Here is a 21,372-nt window from a genome sequence, read left to right on the forward strand (position 1 = left end):
AAATTCTCCCACACTAAATTCTCCCACACTAAATTCTGCATCACTAAACACTCCCACACTAAAATTCTCCCAAAGCTAAAAATAGTCTCTACCAAACATTCAATTCCCCCTTACTAGATTCCATCAAACACTCCTCCCCCCCTCCCCCAGAATATTAGTGTTAGTCCCGAGAGTGCACCAAGGTGTAACAGAGTTAACAGCGGTTTGCTTTCGTGTTTTGTCAAAATATCTCGCGCGTGAAACTTTTGTGTTAAGGGAGAAAACAAATATTGAGTTCTTTTCAAGGGAGGTAATAAAAAAATTAAATGATAAAAAGAAATGGAAAAAAATTATAATAAATTTTCAAGCAAAAACAAGTAAACAAATGTTAGTATAAATTATAGAAAATTAAAATACAAAAAAAAATTTTAAAAGCTTTGGTGATAAATAAAAAAAATGTTAATTACAGCTCCTAGTAATTGTTAAATGTTAATCGAATAATTAGAAGTTGCTTATATCAACCAACTTAAATTTTTTACTGAGAAAATTCTTCAAGCAGCATTGTGTTCAAATAGATCCTCGTAATTATTTTTATTTGTGAAGCTTTTATATATTTCTTTGTAATACACGATTACAAACATACATACATACATCTCACATCATTCTCACCAATGTCATTCTCCAAGACGACATTTGCAAAAATTGTCATCGCAAGCAAAGGGGTTGCGCCCCTGGATGCCCCCCCCCCCCCCTAGGTCGAGCGACCGGTGGAGGAGCCACCCTGACTACGGTTCGGATGGCTTAATGAAACCACTGGCCCAATCCCCTTCAGATACAGCGAAGTCAACCGATCAATCAACAACCCTCATAATTGAACTGCCTGATGAAGAAAGCCCTGATCTTTTCTCGACTCAACCAACACCAAGTACAGTCATGCAGGTAGTCATTCAAGCTAACGGCCGTGCCAATCTACGTGGACACATCATCCGCCAACTCATCAGCCCACACCAAATTTTGCTAATCAACTACGGACGTGGAGACACATGGTTCTAGACTAGATCTAAATCTACGCAAAAACTAGACGTAGACGCTAAGCCGCTAAAATCAATATTAAGACTATATCTTCTCTAGAATCTATTCCAAAAATATAATTATCTTTTAAACTATTTTAGGCCTTAATTGTGTTATAGAAATCTTTGTTTGTTTATCTATGGAACTATCTAATTTGGGTTACAAAAATTAATTTAATAGAATTGGCATATTCACGTAAGTTAAGTTTTTTTTCCCTATATACCTCTTTCATTCTCCGTCTTATATAAGGTGCATAAATAGCTGAGATGATAGTGTACTTAAAACCACGCAGATGGTGCGCGATCGAGACACACCAAGTAAACCTTTTTTCTTTTTTTATAGTGAATCTTCCGATTTTAGACTATAAAGAAAGGAACGCTATGAAATACATACAGTTTTATCGGTCAAACTAATACAAATTACTTAAAAACAACGTAACGACTATTGAATAGCCAGATTTTTAACGGAATCATTTAAGTCACTTAATCAGTGTGTGCCTGTGTTATGTCAAATGTGTCGGATTTTTAGCTAATTAGTTATTATTTTTGCTTGGTCGCTAATATCGTTCAGCGTGTAGTAAAGCACATTGCGTTTTGACCAATAACTATTTCATTATTTTTCTCATACAAGTACATTTTAAAATATATAGTCCTATAATTTACGTGAAACGGGTACCGATGGCTAGTATCATAATATTGAAATAAAAATGTTTTGGCTCTTTAAAAATTGAGAAATGTTGTAAGTTGTAACTTTTGGCTCTCTCGTCTCAAAAGGTTACCGACCCATTTAATAGATGTCTTTCAGTTCGCTACTCTTAATGTCAACACGCCACTGTTTATGTATCAGAACCCAATAACACAGCAACCACAGCAACCACAGCAACCACAGCAACCACAGCCATAACAGCAACCACACCAACCACAGCAACCACAGCAACCACAGCAACCACAGTAACCACACCAACCACAGCCATAACAGCAACCACACCAACCACAGCAACCACAACAACCACAGCAACCACAGTAACCACACCAACCACACCAACCACACCAACCACACCAACCACACCAACCACAACGAAAAGAACTCAGCGTGACAGGCAGACCACTGACACACGCTTGCCCTCGTCTACCATCAACTCTCACTCTATAGCAACTGATCCCACATAAAGAAATATTTTAAAAAGATAAAATAATTTAAAAGAAAAAGCACCAAACTACTAGTTATAGATTGGTTATGATGTAGGTTATAGAAAAGATAATACCACGTTTATACTCTTTAGAAAAAATATATAGAATCCTCTAGCGATCTATTGGGAATATGAAGTAGAGATGATATTTTTCTTGACCTTGTTATTTGCCAAGCCGCCTTAACTTTCCTTAACATGAGTTTGGTACCCATCAGAGCTGGACGGACTCAGGGACATTTTAGCGACTTGGACCCGGTTTCGAACTCAAGGCAATCATGATAGAACTCTAGCGCTTTATCTCTTAGGCCACGCCTACACTCTTAATACAGGCCACGCCTACACTCTTAATACAGGCCACGCCTACACTCTTAACACAGTCCACGCATACACCCTCCAAAATCCGTAAAATATTTACATTTTTCGGTTTCAGTAAAATGTGAATATTATCGAAATGAATTCAGCAGTACTTAAATAACAAGTAACCAAAGCTAAACTGAAGTCACCTGAATATCATACGTCACCAAATTTAAAATAAAGTCACCTGAATATCATAAGTCACCAAATTAAAAATTATATCACCTGAATATCATAAGTAAAAAAAAAAGTTAAGTTTAGGTCACCCAAGTTCATAAGACATCTAGAATTATAGGTCAACAAATTTAACAAAAAATTACCAGTCAACAAATACAAGTGACAAAATTGGTCTATATTCTCAACTCTAATAGAACGAAATGCGCTTCACAAAAAATGTATACATCTTTGAACCACCCTTACCCTCCCACACTAAATTCTCCCACACTAAATTCTCCCACACTAAATTCTCCCACTTTAAATTCTCCGACACAAAATTCTCTCACACTAAATTCTCTCACACTAAATTCTCCCACACTAAATTCTCCCACACTAAATTCTCCCGCACTATATTCTCCCACACTAAATTCTCCCACACTAAACTCTCCAACATCAAAAATCTCCCAAATTTTAACTCGATACAAAAATAGTCTCCACCAAAATCACCCAAACATTCAACTCCCCCATATTAGTTTCCAACACACACTCCACCCCCCCACCCCACCTAACATGGAATGAAAAACTGACACGGAATATTAATATTAGTCCCGAGAGTGCACCAAGGTGTAACACAGTTCACAGCGGTTTGCTCTCGTCTTTTGTTTGAGTCAAAATATCTCGCGCGTTTAACTATTTTGTTAGGGGAGAAAACAAAAATTGTTTTTTTTTAAAGGGAAGTAATTATAAAATGAAGCGATTGAGCAAAATGAAAAAATAATAATATATTTTCAAACAAAAACAAGTAAAGAAACGTTAGTATAAATTATAGAAAATAAAAGTACAAAAAAGTATTTAAACCTTTGGTGATTAGTAACAAAATGTTAATTACAACTCCTAGTAATTGTTAGTTGTTAATCCAAATAATTATTAGACACTAGTATCAACTAGCTTTAATATTAATACCAAGAACATTCTTCCAGCATCGCTGGTTCTGAACCGCTAAATTTATTTATACTTTCAAACACCTCAACCAACACAGCCTTCCCACACCACCTCGCCCCTATCCTGCTCCCTTGTCGGAATATGCTATATTATTATATATTATGTTATATTATTATTACTGCACTCTATGATGAAATGAAAATTAAAATTTATCTATTATTTTTGTTTACTCCTGCCACCTAAAGGAAATCCCTTTGGTCCTTATTAAAGAAATGTATATATAATTAAGGTTTGATTTTGTCATCAATTTAAGAATAATGTTTGTTCCCCCTTAGTTATTTTTGTGAGTTCTATTTTGATTATTGCAATTTAAATTGGAAAAAAAAAAAAAAAAAAAAATGGAGGACTGTGGTAGGTACTAGGTTTAAATGAGCAGAGTGAATGACATTTCTTTTTGTATATAATATTTTATGCCCTACCCCTCTCTATTTCAGGAAACCCTTCGCGCTACCGAAACCCAGACAATCTTCCACAGATACATTCTTTTGTAACCCCCCCCCCCCCCGTCTTTATTTTGTTGGATCAGACCGCCCCATAATCTCCTTGTTTGCTGGATTAAACCGCCACATAACCCCCCCCCTCTATTTTGTTGTTTGGATCACCGCCCCACACTCCCCCCCCCCCCCCCAGGAAAAAATAATAATAAAACCTCTCTCTCTTTCAGAACGTACCCGTAAAACTATGTATATATTTATGTATAATTATATGTATATTAAGTATGAGTGGTAATAGTATAGTTGAAAATGTAAACCTACACCAGCCCTCTTATGTTGTATGATGAACAAAGTAATAGAACAGCGGAGGCCTTAGGGACAACGTAAAGGCTCGCTGAGAAAAATTACAAGTCTGAGACATAAAAAAAAAAAAAAATCTGCGTATTTACTGAAGTCACACATAATGTTAGCGCAGGGGCCGGCAACCTGCGGCCCGCGAGCCCATGCAGCTCCCACGATGTCATGGTTCGGCTCTCCAGCTCCATGCACAATGATTACTAATTAAATAGTTTCATTTTCTAAACTCATAAAAAATGTTATATTGTAAAGCTGGGGTCTCCAAACTACGGCCCGCGTGCCGGATGCGGCCCGCGAGGCCCCCCTATCCGGCCCCCGGAGATCCCCCTGTCCACGGAAAAAAAATGTTGGAGGTGGCTGAGGCAAATTCAAAACCAACTGAAAATGTAGCATTGTGTGCAAATACCATTGAAGTAAATGTGGCCAGTTGCCCAGCAAATGACCTCCTTAAAGACAAGCTCAAATAAGGGCGGGTGGGTTTTATAAGTATTTGCCCAAGGAAGACTTTCCTACCATTAAAAATTGTACCTTTCACATTTTGGAAGAACATAACCTCTTTATCAAGAATGAAGTAGGCCCATGTGGGGGTGGGGTTGTGGGGAGCGCAGTTACAGCTTGTTTTCGAGCGTCTCTCAGAACAAAATTACATATATGGATTATTTATATTTGTGAATCTTGACATCAAAATGGCCAAAAATAAAAATCATGGCGAACAAAACATGCCTAAACGGTGCTGGAAGAATTTTCATGGAATAAATATATTAAAGCTGGTTGATATAAGTGACTTCTAATTATTCGATTAACAACTACCAATACTAGGTGTTGTAATTAATATTTTGTTATTAATCATCAAAGATTTAATATTATATTTGTAATTTTATTTTTTATAATTTATACCAAGGTTTGTTTACTTGTTTTTGCTTCAAAATATATTATTACTTTTTTCTATTTCATTTTGTCTTTTAATTTTATTATTACTTCTCTTTAAAAAAACAATGTTTTCTCCCCTAACAAAAAAGTTCCACGCGCGAGATATTTTGACTCAAACAAAAGATGAGAGCAAACCGCTGTGAACTGTGTTACACCTTAGTGTACTCTAGGGACTAACACTAATATTCTGTGTCAATGTTTAGTTCCATATGGTGTGGGGGGGGGGGGGAGTGTGTGATGGAATCTAATATGGGGGAGTTGAATGTTTTGGTGATTTTGATGGAGACTATTTTTGTATCGAGTTTAGCTTTGGGAGATTTTTGGTGTGGGAGGGTTTAGTTTGCGAGAAATTAGTGTGAAACTTAATGTGGGAGAATTTAGTGTGTGAGAATATAGTGCGGGGGAATTTAGTGACGGGGAATTTGTGGTGGAGAATTTAGTGTCCGCGAATTTAGTGTGCGAAAATTTAATGTGGGAGAATTTATTGTGGTAGAATTTAGTGTGGGAGAATTTAGTGTGAGATAATTTAGTGTTGGATATTCAATGTGGGAGAATTTAGTTACGCAGAATTTAGTGTGTGAAAATTAAGTGGGGGCGAAATGATTGGTATGTGTTGTAGTGTAGGCAAAGGAAATAATTTGCATTTGTGTGTGTACAATTATATCTACTGTTGGTGTCAAGGTGTTTACTGTGGGTATGTTAGTTGAGTGGGCATGTTAGGTATCAGTAGGGGTGTGTTTGTTTTTTTTTTGGGGGGGGGGGGGGAAGGGGGATTAATGGACGCATGTTGTGTGTGGGTGGGATTAGTGGACGCATTTTGTGTGTGGTAGGATTAGTGGACACATTATGTGCGTGGTGGGACTAGTGGACGCATTTTGTGTGTGGTAGAATTAGTGGACGCATGTTGTGTGTGGTGGGATTGGAAGACGCATGTTGTGTGTGGTGGGATTAGTGGACGCATGTTGTGTGTGGTGGGATTAGAAGACGCATGTTGTGTGTGGTGGTATTAGTGGAAGCATGTTGTGTGTGGTGGGATTAGTGGACGCATTTTGTGTGTGGTGGTATTAGTGGTCGCATGTTGTGTGTGTGTGTGTTCCGGATTAATTCAGTTGTGGGGATCAGAGAGGCTCCCCCCCCCCCACCTTCGCCTACCACGAACGAAATAGATTTATATAGAAAGTATATACATTTACCAGTTATCCACCCCCCCCCCCTCCCCCACCCTGGGAGAAAAAGTCTGAAATAAACACAGTGTGATGGACTCTGCTATAATACACAAGAGGAAAAAGAAAGCGCATTTATTCTGTCCAGACATCCAGTGTACATTTCTACAATCTTTCTCGTGGGTCAGAGTTGTTGTCCTTCAGGGTGTGGCCTATAATCAGCCTTCGGATCATCTCTCTATTTATATAATTCTCTTCGTGGGGACCATGCGAGACACCACGTAAACGCACGCCGTTACTCCCCCCATCTCTATAGCATATAGCTACCATCTCCACCCCCACCAGTCTGGTGAGCTGTGGTTCACTCTAAATGTTTACAATCGTTGAGCCGGGATATTTTAGTTTAGAAACTAAGAGGAGGTAATAACAAGTTCTGCTTGATCTTTTCATTGTCGTCTGTGAGGAGAAGTACCAGGTGTCAGCTCTGCCATAGTTGAGTAGAAGAATTTGATGATTGCTGATAGGTTGTCTTATTATATGGCCTCGCAGGTTTGGTTGACTTCTTGAAGTGATGAGTACTTGCATAGTAGGTGTTTCAGCTGGATAAAGGTCTGGACATTCTTCCTGTGGTAGATCAGGGGTTGCTGTTGTTGACTTGGCTGCAAGGGGTGGGGCCCAGGATTTTATTGAGCCACCCGAGCCGTGGTCCGGGTTTGTCGTGGACTTAAATAGCAAATACAAAATCGTAGCAATAAGGAATGCCATCGGAGCGATACTTCAGTAAATAAGCAGATATTTTTTTTTTTTTTTTTTTTTTAGATTTAATAGATTTCCTTCCACACAGTTCACTCCCTTCGAGCATGGAATTGTTGGCACCGTGCTGTCCTCAACATGGCTGTGGGGCTGGGCCTGTTGTCCACGCGGGTGTCAGCTGTCCGTATACTTTCTACCTCATATATTCTCACTGTTTTTTTATCCTGTTTAAAGTTGTTGTTTTTTAGAGTATAATATTTGTTATGAGAGTTTCGAAAAGGAATTAATGTAATCTATATTTATAATTCTCTTCTGGGAGCCGTTAGAAAACAAGCTGCAAGCGTCTCCTTGCAGTCCCCTCTCTTTCTCTCTATCACTATCACTGCCACGCCCACCCCACCCCCACATTGTCTGGTGAGCTGTGGTCACGCTAAATGTTTACAAATCGTAGAGCCATAGAGTCGGGTTTCTATTAGGGGCAGATAATTTAGTTCGATTTTAAACTTACAGGAGGTAACTAAGAAATAACTAAGAGGAGGCTGCTTTCACGGGGGGGGGGGGGGGGTCGGGGTTGGGGGAGGGGGGGTTAGTGTTTTAAAGCAAATATTTTCAGTGGCAGCATTGGTACTTTCGAATTCACAAATTATGAATTAATGAAAAGTAGAAAATAAAACAACTAAATAGCGGCGTATGATACACCGCACCGCGGGTCGGCTCGTTATTAATATTTGTGCAAGGAGTTGGAGAGCCGCATTTTGACAGCAAATGGCCGCATGGGGTTCGCGAGCCGCAGTTTGCCGACCCCTATCGTAGGATTGTGTCATAAGGCTGAAAAATTGAAAATTATCCACTCGTACACTTGAAGCCATCCAATACAAGTACTGGGAGAAAGTTATAAATGCTCGAATCGTGGAAGCACATGCAATACAGCATGGATGGTTTTCTTGGTATTAATAGTACAGCTGGTTGATACTATGACTACTGTTTATTGGATTAGCAACTAACAATTACTAGGAGTTCTGATTAGCATTTTGTTATTTATCACCTAAAGTTTTAATGATTTCCTTGTAATTTATTTTTTTTATAATTAATACTAACGTTTGTTTACTTTTTTTTTTTCAATATGTATTAATTTTTTTTTCTTTTCTTTTTATCGTTTAAGTATATAATTACCTCCCCTTAATTAAATTTTTGTTTGTTGTTTCCCCTGACAAAAAAGTTCTACGCGCGAGACACTCTGACAGAAACAGAAGACGACAGCAAACCGCTGTGAACAGTGTTACACCTTGGTGCACTCTCGGGACTAACACTAATAATCTGTGGGCATTTCACCCCCACTTCACCCACCCCCACCTCTCCCTAATTCTTCAGCAGGTCTTAACACACAAAAAATTACCAATCGCTCTCTAGAGGGTATCGCACGGGCACACGGATCAGCGCGGCGTGAGTACACCCCAGTAGCACGTGCATCAATCATTGACTAGTCGGCTGAGAAACACAATCAGCGAGGTGGTAACAAGGTCGATAACCGGATCTGTTTGACACGTGGTAGAATAGCCGGACCCGGTAGCGGAACACTTAGCCGGACCTGTTAGCCGGAACACTTAGCCGGAACTGTTAGCCAGAACACTTAGTTATCCGGAACACTTAGTAAACCGGATCACGGAGCTAGCCGGTTCACTTATTTTGCCGGTCCACTGAGTTAGCCGGACCACTGGGTTAGCCGGACCAATGAGTTAGCCAGATCAATAAGTTAACCGGAACACTGGCTATCGGACCACTGATTTAGCCGGACCCGTAAGCCGGATCACTTTTTTTTCTGGACCACTGATTTTGCCGGACCACTGCGGTAGCCGGAATACTGACTTAGCCGGACCGCTAAGCTAACCGCGCCACTGATTTAACCGGGACCTTGAAAACTAGACCATAATTAGCCCACTAGTAAACCGGACCACGGAACGAAAGAACTTTTCTCTTAGCAGCTGTCACGTGATGCCCGTCTCCCAGCATCAATCATGCATGTGTTCATAAGCCGTGGGCGCCATGTTTCTTGGTCGTGACGTCACACAGTAGGTAACCTCTGATCAAAATCCCCCCCCCCTCCCCACCCGAACAAGGGAGTAGAGATGGCTTACAGTAATGTTATACAGGGATTATGGCCGAGCCTGAGGGAATGATCTGTTTCAGCTGTCTCTTGTAGCTTTCTATAATTCATGATATTGTGGTTCTGTCAATAAAACAGCAACATGGGATCTATAAATAGCCAGATCTAGATCATGTACAGGGAAAGAATCGTCATATTTTAATGATTTTTTTTTTTAAATATTAGGGCGGAGGCATTTGCAGATATAGATTAGTCGTTATCTCTTCTTAATATGTTAGCGCAGGGTCAGCAAATTGATGTCATGGTGAGGCTCTCCAGTTCCATGCACAATGGTTAATAATTGTATAGTTTCTTCTCAAAAGACATAAAAATATTATACGGTAAAGAAACACAACTTTAAATAGGATTAAAAAACTCATCAGAGAACAGTGAGAATAGGTGAGGTAGAATGTATACGGACAGCCGCTTGGGCACCAGCCCCAGCCCCACAGCGGCTGTAAGCAGCACCATGGCGACTATTCCATGTTTGCCACTGTCCAAGGGCCGCCATTCTCGATTGTCGTTACATGGGGAATGTTATTTTATTCAGAATGCATTACTTTACCTGTCAGTATGCATTAATTTGACCTGAGTGACGAAGTATGTCAGTTATTAGTTTCCTACGGTTGAGCTATAAGGTACTGGACTCTGGGTTCGCGTGGGGTGAAAGATAAGCCTTGTGAGAACCGAAAGACAGAAGCGACCGATACAGTAATCAAACCGATATCCAAACCAGTTAGTCGGAGTTTGCCGTGCTGAGGCCTGCCTGGCTATGAAAGATACCTACTGAACCAGTGGTGTCCGTAAATAAAGAAACAAAAATTTATTGGCTTCTAAAGCGGATTGGGATAGTCCTATAGTTATATTATATGATTTCTAAATTTTATCATTGCAAATCTAGCTACAACAGTTTTTGTGCGAAACATTTGTTTGTTCTTATATGAAATAATAATTTCATATTTAGCGCTATTTATTTCAAATCAAAGTCAAATTTATTTACCTAATCTTTATCAAATACCTAAAGATTGAACAAAATGATGTTAGTAGCTCTTCAACAACTTTTGGCTCTTCCGTCTGTAACGGTTGCCGACCGTGTGCTAAAGTTATCGTAAGATTGTCTATATATCTATATGAAAATAACATTTTTTTTAAAAACCATTAGAACAGTGGTCAGGTAAGATAAACAAGCTATAAATTTTAACCTAACTGGTATGTTTTTAAAGTTATTTATATTTTTTTATATTTCACAAAATACCCAGGTTTATTATATGAATATAAAATATATAATTAAAATACTTTTGACACAATTAAATAATATTAATTCTTCAATGCAATTCTGATCTTTGATATATATATTATTTATTATATTTTAATCCATAGGTGAGGTTTTTTTCAAGGGAATGTACTCCACATTAAACGACAAAACTATTGGATCAATCATGCTGGTTATCTCCCTTACAATTCTCTGCCTGTGTTTGGTCGCCATTGTCAAACTGCTGCACTCCCTTCTTCAAGGCCCCATCGCTCTCATCATCAAAAAATTCATCAACGCGGACTTTTTTTAAAGGAAATTTTGAGCTCTGTGATATTGTCATATGAGTTTTATGGAATTTTTTATACATTTCTAAAAACACAAAAAAATTGTTTAATTCTAATATTGCTATCATTGTGTTGTCATTTAAAACTTCCAAAATAACTTTACTGGTCCAAACTTGATAACTGCACGTCGTACTAGGTATTTGAACACTCTGCCTTTGTACCACTTTGTAGTGAGTTGTATTTTGACGTGTTCGTGATTTCAACGAGAGGCGATGTTATGTCAATAGAGGCCAACTTTAGCCACCTGGGCCACTTTTATGGAAAGGCCAACATTGGCCGTTTTTTATGGATAGGGCAATCTTGGCCACTTTTATGGAAAAGTCACTAATATTTGCCCCAATGCGTAGCTCATCTAGAACACTTGAAGCATAGGCATTCGCTGCCACAAATGTACTAACAGATCTAGAAAGAAAAAAAAAAGCTTTCGGTAAGATATAGTCAAGTGCCCACCACCCCTACCCCGAATATATATATATATATATATATATATATATATATATATATATATATATATATATATATATAAAACTATAACACACACAACATTCCACACCCCCTCCCCCTGCCCTCAAATGAAATATACTCCTAGTACTCCTAGGTACACCAGTAACTGCCTTAGAACCTCGGCAATGAAACTCACTAAACCAGTGATTGCCCCTCCCCCATCTCCACACACACACACATACACACACACACACACATCACACAAAATGTACTAGCGATATCCATTTGTTAAGAGGTCATTGACTTCGACGATTCTACCAAGCTTAACAAGGGGAGTGAAGTAGACCAATTATGCTGACCCGTGTATAGATTCGATTATCTCCCATCGATTTGGAAAATAATTGCTTCGTATGTCTGTAGGCCTATATTTCTTTAATTCCAGAGACTTTTTTTTTCACAACGTCTTTTTTTAAAAGCCGAGAGTTGGTGCCTATATATATATATATATATATATATATATATATATATATATATATATATATATATGTATAATAGGCTATTGTAGTGCGTGTGTGGGGTTGTGAGTGCGTTTTTTAATATAAGTAAAATGTGTGGACTTGTGAATGTGCGTGTGTGTGTGTGGGGGGGGGGGGGGGTCATGGTGTCGGACAACACTTCGTCGAATACGTATCAAAGAACAGGATTTCCTCTCCCGGTCCAGACCGACGTCCATGTTAATGTTGACCCGGTTAATTAGGTCAAACACATCCCAGGTAACAAAGCTGTTGACCTCGACAGATGGAAAGGGTGGGGGTGAGGGGGTGGTTAGTCACGTGACATGAACTTGTCCTTATATTTATCAACGTTCTTGTTTCATTTTTTTCCACGGTTTTCTTCGTCAGACATGTGAAGGTCATTGACCTATCCACGATAAATACAATCGATCTTGGTCAATTCGTCAGACGTGTAAAGGTCATTGACCTATCCACGATAAATACAATCGATCTTAGTTAGTTCGTCAGACATGTAAAGGTCATTGACCTATCCCTTATAAATACAATCGATCTTGGTCAGTGTTCCAGATGTATACCCGGGTGGAAATTTGTCCATTTGGGCATTTGTCCCATCCGTTCATTTGTCCCATCCGGTCATTTGTCCCATCCGGTCATTTGTCCCATCCGGTCATTTGTCCCATCCGGTCATTTGTCCCATCCGGTCATTTGTCCCATTCGGTCATTTGTCCCAACCGGTCATTTGTCCCATCCGGTCCTTTGTCCCATGCGGTCATTTGTCCCATCCGGTCATTTGTCCCATCCGGTCATTTGTCCCAACTGGTCATTTGTCCCATCCGGTCATTTGTCCCATCCGGTCATTTGTCCCATCCGGTCATTTTTCCCATCCGGTCATTTGCCCCATCCGGTCATTTGTCCCATCCGGTCATTTGTCCCATCCGGTCATTTGTCCCACTCGGCCAAACCGAGAAACGTTATTTCGGGAAAACGACCTGCGGACAAACGACATACCACTAAAAGACCTACGGACAAAAGACCTACGGATAATCGTTTATTCTAAGAGAACGACCTACGAACAAGCGACCTACCTTCGTGCAAGTGTCTAATAGGCGTCTGATCAGATCCCAAAAAATTAATACCACACAAATAAAAACTCACTGATTTTATAAAATATGATTTTGAAAACACAAGACTAAAAAGACGAGACAAAATTAATTATATCACTGTTTGCCCCTACAAAGGATAGTAGACCTATAACTTAACCAGGAAATGTTTATCAAAACTTATATAAATTTCACAGTTAAACCTTTGTAAGAAAATATAAAAAATCGAAGATAATTAACAAGATTATTACCATTTTATAACCATATATTTATGTGGAATGGCGTGGTCTAGCGGCAGAACGCACGCTTGACGCCCTGGAAGTCCCGGTAGCAAAACCCGGGCTTTACAGCGAAATATTCGTCATGTCCATTCAGCTCTATAAAAAGCTATGCTTATTGATCGACAGCGGTCACCAATGGTAAATCATTGACAAAAAAAAAAAAAAAAAACACAAGGTATTTTGTCCATAATTCCATAATTAACGTTCGCTAGATTCTGTTTCACATACATTCTCTGCTGAAACCTGAATAATGTTTTTTTCCTTTCTTAAAATTTTTTCTTTCTTTTTTTTTTTTTTTTTTGAGAATTTAAAGTTAAAAGGTTTCAGGGAATTCCCAATTTTATCATGAATTAATATAGAAAAAAAAAAAACAACTTCTCTTCATAAAAGACATAGATAGATACAAAAATAGATTGTAGTGTAAATTGGATGACATGTTATTAAATCTGGGCTCAAAATGTAACGTGGAAATGGGCACTTAGACCCTACATTCTCTCCCTAACTTTATATCATTTATTTCTAGAATTTATTACACATCTAAATAATTGTCTTTAAATATAATAAACACTAGCAATTAAGAACACGATGGGACCAGTCATTGATCTCACACTGGTTTCTAGAGTATTCCATTTCCGGTTACTGGTACTTCACAGGTTTGTCGGTATGTAGGTTACAGCATGGAGTCTAGGAGTTGTCGTTTTCCCTTGTCAGATTCTGGGTTATTGATGCTGCTATTTATCCATTTCTGAGCAAGTGATATTTTAATTTGTCTTTTTCTAAGCCGGTGATATTTATATTTGTCGTTTTCTCAGCCGACGATATTTATATTTGTCGTTTTCTCAGCCGGCGATATTTATATTTGTCCTTTTCTAAGCCGGCGATAATTATATTTGTCCTTTTCTAAGCCGGCGATAATTATATTTGTCCTTTTCTAAGCCGGCAATACTTATATTTGTCCTTTCCTAAGCCGACGATATTTATATTTATCCATTCCTCAGCTGATGATATTTTTAGTATACTTCTCAGCTAGTGATATTTATTTTGTCCAATTCTCAGCTAGTGATATTTATTTTGTCCAATTCTCAGCAAGTGATTTTTTTAATTTGTCAACTTTTCAGCAGGCGTAACGTCAAATTGTCCATTTCTCGAGCAGTGTAGATTTTGTCCATTCTTCGACTTCTTGAGCGTCCATTTACGACCTGATCTAATCAAATGACTTGTCTAAAATACCAACCAATCAGCAACAATCCCAGACACTAATAACGCTTAAATTCTGTTGTTAGCTCAGGAACTGGTCATTAGCTCAGGGTAGACACACGTCGTGAGAGGAGGGGGAGGTGGGGGGGGGGGGGGGGAGCTGCTACCTACCGTTATACCAAATATCGTTGGGTCAGCCGAACCTAGTTTGTTGTGAACGGATATCGATTAATCGATCTATACACGATGCAGATCAGTTGAGATTTGTATACACTTACCTAGGTAAACAATATCAGTAAGAATATACTTTCCAGATATGCTGCACTCACGCACACATTTAGATGGCTCTAGTTAGTCTAGTTGTTTCTTTCATGTATCTCACGGTAAGGGGCGGGGTGGGGGGACTGGCCTCCTTAGCACGTCCACCTTCCCCCTACCCCCACCCACTCACCCCTAATAAAACAGATAACACAATTTATACAGAAAATGAATACTGTAACGATTGTACAGAAACGGAAACTTTAAGTGCTCCCCTCCTTGAGGAAAAAATGTATGAAAGAAACCCTAATTGCTCACAATAGGGACGAATGTTTACCATAATATTTGTTTTTTTGAAAGCAGGCACAATTTTTGAAAAATGTCAAAGCTTAAAAAAAAACCTACTCAAGTTTCTCTTCTAAAATTGTGCTGTAAATTCCGATTGTCCTGCTTAAATAAAACAAACCAAATGAATATTTTAAAACGGAAATGCCACCCATACGATATAAAACAATGATTTGAGATTTGAACAAGCAAGACATAAATAGAAATGCTATGATATGCAGGTATATTGATTGGGTGTGGTCGAAAACACACTCGCCGGTCATGAAGATTAAATATTAGTGAACATTGATTGGCCACAGGAAATATTTTTTTTTGTACGAGCGAAATTTCTTTCGGTACCTTATAAGTTCCGTTACGTGACGTCAGACAACTCAACCACGAGATTATCACGTGATTCCGTGCACGCGAGCCTCGTGTGAGAAACGTCGTCATATTGTGTGTCTTCACTCAGGTGACCTAGGCCACCGCGCGACAAAAATCTGGTCAGAAACTTGTTGACTTTGGATGAAGAGCTCTACCAACGACTGACGACCATCTTGGCGCATGCGCGAACGGGAGTGAAGTGTGTGGTTCGCGACGAGAATTGTCTAATGTCGAGTAACTAGTCAATTAGGTAAATAAGACTTCGTCAGACATCTCGACTTAATTAGCAAAATAGGGTTTCTGGTCGCGTCGTCTATATACATAAAAATGTAAGTATGTGTGTGTGTGTGTTGTGAGTGTGTGTCTGTGAGTGTCTGTGTGTGTCTGTGTGTGTCTGTGTGTGTCTGTGTGTGTGTGTCTGTGTGTGTCTGTGTGTGTGCCCTTTGTGTATGGCTGCACCTTTCATCTAGTCGCCGTGAAAGTTTGGTTAGTTGATAAAAATACTTCCTGAATGGGAATAGAATTTTATTGAAATCTTAAACTCTGCTAAGTATCTACTAGTTTTGTACTTACTACAGTAATACAATCTTGCTCAATTATACACGAATGCAGTTGTCTGTGTTCAACTATTGAGTGTTACATTTAAGAACAAATATGAAGATTAAGAAGAGATAAAGACAAATCTATATCTGCAAATCCCTCCCCCCCCCCCGTAATATTTCTAAAAAAAAAATCAATAAACAAATAAATAAAAGAAACATAATTAAAGTATGGCGATTCTTTCACTGTACACGATCTAGATCTGGCTATTTATAGATCCCATGTTGCTGTTTTATTGACAGAACCACAATATCATGAATTATAGAAAGCTACAAGAGACAGCTGAAACAGATCATTCCCTCAGGCTCGGCCATAATCCCTATATAACATTACTGTAAGCCATCTCTACTCTCTTGTTCGGGTAGGGGGGGGGGGGGAGATTTTGATCAGAGGTTACCTCCATGACGTGTGACGTCACGACAAGAAACATGGCGCCCACGGCTTATGAACACATGCATGATTGATGCTGGGAGACGGGTATCACGTGACAGCTGCTAAGAGAAAAGTTCTTTCATTCCGTGGTCCGGATTACTAGTGGGCTAATTATGGTCTAGTTTTCAAGGGTCAGGTTAAATCAGTGGAGCGGTTAGCTTAGCGGTCCGGCTAAGTTAGTATTCCGGCTAACGCAGTGGTCCGACAAAATCAGTGTTCCGGTTAAGTTATTGATTCGGCTAACTCAGTTGTCCGGCTAAACCAGTGGCCCGGTTAGCCCCGTGATCCGGTTCACTAAGTGTTCCGGCTACCGGGTCCGGCTATCTTGCCACGTGTCAAACAGATCCGGTTACCGACCTTGTTACCACCGCGCTGATTGTGTTTCTCACCCGGCTGGTCAATGATTGATGCACGTGCTACTGGGGTGTACTCACGCCGCGCTGATCCGTGTTCCCGTGCGAATGCCCTGTAGAGAGCGATTGGTATTTTTTGTGGCGTTAAGACCTGCTGAAGAATTAGGGAGAGGCGGGGGTGGGGTGAAGTAGGGGTGAAAGGCCCACAGATTATTAGTGTTAGTCCCGAGAGTACACCAAGGTGTAACACAGTTCACTGCGGTTTGTGTCGTCTTCTGTTTGGTTCAAAGTATCTCACGCGTAGAACTTTTTTGTCAGGGGAAATAACAAGCAATGTTTTTTTTCAAGGGAGGTAATTAAATAATTAAACGATAAAAAGAAAAGAAAAAAAAATTAATACGTACTGAAAAAAAAAAGTAAACAAACGTTAGTATTAATTATAAAAAAATAAATTACAAGGAAGTCTTTTAAAATTTTACGTGATTAATAACAAAATGTTAATCAGAACTCCTAGTAATTGTTAGTTGCTAATCCAATAAACAGTAGTCATAGTATCAAGCAGCTGTACTATTAATTCCAAAAAAACTATATAAGTTATACTAAATGTCATGCAATGATTCGGGCATTTATATCTTTCTCCCAGTACTTGTGATATAGTTCCCTTTATATATATATATACATATACATATATATATATATATATATATATTTGTTTTTTTTTTTGTTTTTTTACCGTCTGGTGTTTAATAGACTTCCTCACTTGCTGTCTACCCCACGAATGGAGAGGCAGCAAGAGTAGGTTACATGAGCATATACATACATGAAATATTATACATATTTAAACAATTTAATCCTTGCTTGTCGTATTTTCCATATTTTCCTGTTTCCTTGATTCACTTGTTTTCACTTCCGGTTTCTTGGTTTCTTTTTAAAAATAACATAAAGTACATGACAAAACATGATCGCTTATCGTCCTTTGGCCTTGCTTCTTGCGAGTGATACAATCTTTGTTGGGTAGTGGTTGATTCTTAGTTGGTAGTTGTACTTGGAGAGAGCGAGTTTGGTTTCTTGTCGTTGATAGTAGAGTTGATCGAATGGTGTAGAACTTGGAGAGGGTGGTTGAGGTAGTGTCCTTGCGTTGAAGTATGGTTTTCCTAGGTTGCTTTGCTTTAATGTTCGTTGTGGTTTGAAAGAGATTGAAATTGTGTTGTAGGGCGTCCTTGCGTAGTCGAGTAATTGAGGTGGGCGAAATGACGTTGAAGAGTGTTTAATTTTCGTGATGAGAAGTTTGGGCTTGATCGAATAGTTGTAGTGTGTAGAATGAAGTTATTGACGAGTGTTTATATTGGGTAAGTTGAGTTGGTTTTGAGAGATGGTTAGTTCATTCGCTGGTGATTGACGGAAGCCTCCCATATAGGATTTCTCCTAGTTGGGTGTCGTCAGGGTGTTAGGGGTCATCCATAAATGACGTCACACTCGTAGAGGGGAGGGGGGTCCGTAATTTTGTGACGATTTGTGATGAGGGGGAGGGGGGGGGGGGTCAGATGTTGCGACGTCACATTTTTGCATTATAAAAAAGCAATGTTAGAAAACGAATTTTAGACATTATTTCGCGTTTTAGATAACTGTTTTAATAAATTGTAATAGTTTAGACAAGATTTTGGAAAAATATCGATGTTTTTAAAAAATTCAACTGCAATTTTGAGGGGGGGTTGTAGGTTGAGATGTGACGTCATTTTAGGGGGGGGGGGCTGGCTTTTTGTGACGACGTGTGACGGAGGGGAGGGGGGGGAGGTAAAAATCGTCAAAAAAAGCGTGACGTCATTTATGGATGACCCCTTAGTAAGTTTGTTGATAGCGAGGTAGATGTGTTTGGCGTAGTTGATCTTTGAGAGATGATGAGTTCGATTTGCTGGCGATTGTGACAGACCTCCCACCTAAGATTTCTCCTAGGTGGGTGTCGTCAGGCTGAAAAATAGAAGATTGAAAGTTAGCCACTCGTACATTTGAAGCCACCCAATACAAGTACTGGGTGACTCATCTCGAGGGCATGTGCGCTTCGAGGGATGTGTGGGAGCAACCCCACAGCGGTCGTTGGCGAGATTTGCGTGAGTTAGAGTAGTAGATTTGACCGCCTCTCGGCCCCGGCAGCCAGCCCTAAAGAGGGCTGACCAACCAAATGGCTAAGAACCATGTAGATCCATAACAGATACTACACTTTGATCTTAGCCAAAAGGCCGAGAAGCGACACGCATTTTTTTTTTTTTTAAAGGTTTCCATTTATTTATTTATTTATTTTATTTTTTTTTAAATTTTTTAAATACTTTTTTTTGCAATTAAAGCAAGTACTTCAACATCAAATTTTTGAACACCAAATGAAAACGAAAGGTTTTGCAAATGTACATAATGAATATTTACATGATGTCATGTATTTGATTATAAAAAAAATTGCAAAGGATGACAGTTAAAGGGGTGAAGGTCAAATGAAAGTGTCAGAAGTCTGGGTGGGGAGAGGAAAGGAAATTTTTCAGAGAGGGTCAATGGGACAGTGAAGCATTTTCTATGTAGGGAAACAACTTAAGTTGACTAGTTGAAAGGGTGTTGTAGTGGTCGCATTGAGTTTTCAAAAGGTTGCAGAGTGAAAGATGAGGGGAAAGAGACAAGATTTAGAACTTTAAATAAGTTCTGGATATTGATGTTGCGGTGGGTAGTGGGGTCGTTGGAACAGTTAAAGGGATTATGGGGTTATCATGTCTGGGGGTAAAGTGGATAGAGGGGGAGAGAGGAGGGGGTAGATTTTTTTTATTTTTAATTTTATTAATTCAATTGTTTTAAACATTTAAATCAGTAATAATAATATATTTGTTATCAAGAGAAGCGACACGCATATAAAAGTATCTCAGACGGTAGAAATTCTCTTCATCGATGCTTGGAGAGTTTTCTCGGTATTAATACTAAAGTTGATTGATATAAGTAACTTCTAATTATTCGTTTAACAACTAACAATTACTAGGAGTTGTAATTAACATGTTGTTATTAATCACCAAAGATTTTAAATACATTTTTTGTATTTTAATTTTCTATAATTTATACTAATGTTTGCTTACTTGTTTTTGCTTAAAAATATATTATTAATTTTTCCATTTTATTTAATCATTTAATTTGATAATTACCTCCCTTGAAAAAACTCAATTTTTGTTTTCTCCCGTAACAAAAAGTTCTACGCTCGAGATATTTTGACTCAAACAAAAGACGAGAGCAAACCGCTGTGAACTGTGTTACACCATGGTGCACTCTCGTGACTAACACTAATATTCTGTGTCAGCGTTTAGTTCCATGTGGGGTGGGGTGGGGGTGTGTGATGGAATCTAGTGAGGGGGAATTCAATGTTTGGGTGATTTTGGTGGAGACTATTTTTGTATCGAGTTTTGATTTGGGAGATTTTTAGTGTGGGAGAGTTTAGTGTGGTAAAATTTAGTGTGGGAGAATTTAGTGTGGTAAAATTTAGTGTGGGAGAATTTAGTGTGGGAAAATTTAGTGTGGGAGAATTTAGTGTGGGAGAATTTAGTGTGGGAGAATTTAGTGTGGGAGAATTTTGTGTGGGAGAAATGAGTATATTTTGTTGTAGTGTAGACAAAGGAAATTGTTTGAGTGTTTGTGTGTATATAAATAAATATACGTGTGATTGGGTTTACTGTGGGTAGGTTGAGTGAGGGTGTTTAGATTAGTGAGGGTGGAGGTGGGGGGGGGTGGTCCTTCTTGGTGTGGTATAATCAACCTCCGGATCATGTGACAATGTGACGGATTGCGTCATTTGTATAACGGTGCTTTATTTATTTCTTCATCTAAGACTAAATAGTAGGGAAAAAGCATGTCAAATACCCTATATATTAACGAGCTTTCACAAGCTCTAAATTAAAAAAAGTAAGAGTACACTCTTTAAGCTATAATACTAAACACAAAGCTTTCTACTGCTAGTCCGAATGTCTCGATTTCCGGGCTCAGTTCTGTTGGGCTCCGTGAGTTCACCCAGCTCTGATGGGTACCTGGCGCACCTTAGGTAACTAAGGCGGATATGTCGAGGTCATTGAAACACGAACTCTACTTGATCTATCCTATGTGTATTGGGCAGGAAACGGAAAGTATAATGAAGATGAGTTCTTACAAATAGATGGTCACTTTGGCGTATAGGCTTAGTACTGACCACATTATCTCCCTGTATGTCGAGGTGATTGAAACACGATCTTTACTTTATCTGCCATTTGTGTATTGGGCACAAAGGGGAAAAGATTATGAAGATAAGTTAAATAAAAAGCGCGGGTCGATTTTAAAATCTTTCTTGGTTCAGTCGTCT

The 21,372-nt window shown here is 38.9% G+C and overlaps 1 pseudogene; it reads right to left on the reverse strand.

Moving 5' to 3' along the window:
* Positions 1 to 19,107: 19,107 nt before the first annotated feature.
* Positions 19,108 to 19,267, reverse strand: LOC131949635 (uncharacterized; annotated as a pseudogene).
* Between the last annotated feature and the right edge of the window lie 2,105 nt (positions 19,268 to 21,372).

This window comes from Physella acuta, unplaced genomic scaffold (assembly GCF_028476545.2).
Source record: "Physella acuta isolate Inbredline_101_S28 unplaced genomic scaffold, ASM2847654v3 ptg000705l, whole genome shotgun sequence".
Classification (NCBI taxonomy): Eukaryota; Metazoa; Mollusca; class Gastropoda; family Physidae; genus Physella; species Physella acuta.